This window comes from Limanda limanda, chromosome 19 (assembly GCF_963576545.1).
Source record: "Limanda limanda chromosome 19, fLimLim1.1, whole genome shotgun sequence".
Taxonomy (NCBI): Eukaryota; Metazoa; Chordata; class Actinopteri; order Pleuronectiformes; family Pleuronectidae; genus Limanda; species Limanda limanda.
The window spans coordinates 23,064,900-23,067,399 of NC_083654.1; the positions used below are offsets into that span (position 1 = coordinate 23,064,900).

The 2,500-nt window shown below is 44.3% G+C and overlaps 1 protein-coding gene across 2 annotated transcripts in view; it reads left to right on the top strand.

The window, feature by feature from the left end:
- The window catches only part of cdc42se1 (CDC42 small effector 1), an 8,897-nt gene that overhangs the window by 2,945 nt on the left and 3,452 nt on the right, over nucleotides 1-2,500 (top strand). The window lies entirely within an intron of this gene.

The window sequence follows — 2,500 nt, forward strand, 5'->3', positions numbered from 1 at the left end:
TTCTAGGGTAAAGAAAACAATTTGTACAATTGAGATGAAACACAAGTGAAAACATCACCAGGATCATTTATATTCATTTTCTGCAGATAGAACCTTTCTCTTGAATCTTCACCCTGGACCTTTAAGAACAGAGGATGTTGCTCCTTGTTAAGATCTGTGAGACAAACTGTGATTTGTTAATATGAGAAAATACAGATAAAATTTGATTGATTGACATCAGCAGCCATTAATAACCGTCATTATAACCATACCGTTAGTTTGTAAGCTGATGTTCTGAAGCCTCAGGTTCACATTGTGTTCAGCGCCATCTTGGTTTTATGAAACCAGAAGTAGCTTTATTTGGAGGAGCAGGGGGCGGAGCCTGTCTGAGAGCTCGGGGACAAGCCCCACCTACAACGGCACTCATTGGACGGTACTTCAATACACTGTCAATCACACTGTGGTGTCCCCCCCCCCATACATTCGGTGATTTATGGTCTATTTGACTGTCAATGGTTCATAGTTTCCAAATGAACGTCAGCTTGAAGAAGACTTTTGTCTTGAAGTTTCTTGAAGTTTCTGGATGTGTCTTGAGTATGTTTGTATCATTCTCCATGTTGATGTCTTCAGGACTGACTCAGTGTTTTTCACTTTGTCGTCATGGAGACGTGGAGTTTCACAGGAAGTCGTCAGAGTCTGTTCTCTGACTTCAGTGTTTGTTTATGTGGATTTAACCTTCAACTGTTATCAGCTACTTACACACACACACACACACACACACACACACACACACACACACACACACACACACACACACACACACACACACACACACACACAGACACACACACACACACACACACACACACACACACACACACACACACAATCCCCCCCCACCTGCACATTTTATAAAACACTTGATTACAACAGAAGCTCCAGCAGCTGATGACATCACACTCATCTGAATGTTCAGCGCGGAACTTCTCCAATAATAATAATACACTTTATTTTATAGCAACATTTAGAGAATTAGCACAAATAAAACTAAAATGACCAAATAGAATGAAATGATTTAGAATAGAGAGTTTTATTACCAGGTTTGTGCAGCTGAGGAAGTTGAGTTTTACTCTGACATGTTAAAGTTAAAGTGAAAGTTTCTCCTTCCTGTGAATGAAAAGATCTCATTGTGGAGCGTCTCTCTCTTTCTGCTGACTCATGCTCTCTCTCTTTCTGCTGACTCATGCTCTCTCTCTCACTCGGACCCAGTCTCTCACTTCCTGCCTGTCATGGAGCACTTTAAGATTCAGAGGTGACCTGTCGCCCTGGTAACAGGAGGAGTGACAGCTGTCAATCAAAATCCAGCTGCTTGTGTCGGGGGGGTTTCTGTACCGATGTTGTTATGACTGAATATAAAGATGATCAGTGATTGGATATAACAACCATCCATGTGTTTGCTTGGTCCCATGTGCTAACATGAAGGGGGGGTTAACGACCTTTGGTCCAGTTAGCCGTCAGAGGGATAAAGATCATTTGGCTCAGTTTTTGCACTTTATGTCATCCATCTTTGTTTACGCAGTGAAAGTGCGTTTCATTTGGTCGCCAGTTGGTGGCGCCATATCGTCTTTGTCCGAGTCAGCGTTTCTCAGAAGGGAAAGACTTTTATAGTTTAATTTTTTTTAGGACACTTTTTATATCTTGGGGGTTTTAAGTCTTTATTTGAATCAGACGCCTGGGTGTTAACTTTCAGAGAAACAAGCATCATCTGAGAGGGAGACCCCTAGTGGCCGAGTTACACATCGCGAGTTTAACAGGAACTGGATTCAAGCTTAAACCAAAGCATGTGACAGGAAGAAGAATGAAGGCTCGATTTCACAATAAAGCTCAGAGTTTGTATGAAGTTTACTTTGAAACTTCCTCTGAGCAATCAGGAGTGTGTATGTGTGTGTGTGTGTGTGTGTGTGTGTGTGTGTGTGTGTGTATGTGTGTGCGTGTGTGTAGCTGAGGATCATCTCAGCTCCTGCCGTCTCGTCTGTAGGTCACGACCCTCAGGTTGGGAACCAGAGAAGAGGTCAGAGGTCAGGGTTCATTCATTAGGACACATCGTGTCAATCTGACATGTCCCTGTCTGTCCTCTCTCAGCAGAGACGTCCCTGTCTGTCCTCTCTCAGCAGAGACGTCCCTGTCTGTCCTCTCTCAGCAGAGTCGTCCCTGTCTGTCCTCTCTCAGCAGAGTCGTCCCTGTCTGTCCTCTCTCAGCAGAGACGTCCCTGTCTGTCCTCTCTCAGCAGAGACGTCCCTGTCTGTCCTCACTCTGGTCTCAGTGCAGATTAGTTGTGAATGTGAAGCGAGACGAGACATGTCTCTCACATTCTTTCTCTACCTGCTGAAATGTGTTCAGCAGGTCCAGACACACAGACACACAGACACACAGACACACAGACACACAGACACACAGACACACAGACACACAGACACACAGACACACAGACACACAGACACACAGACACACAGACACACAG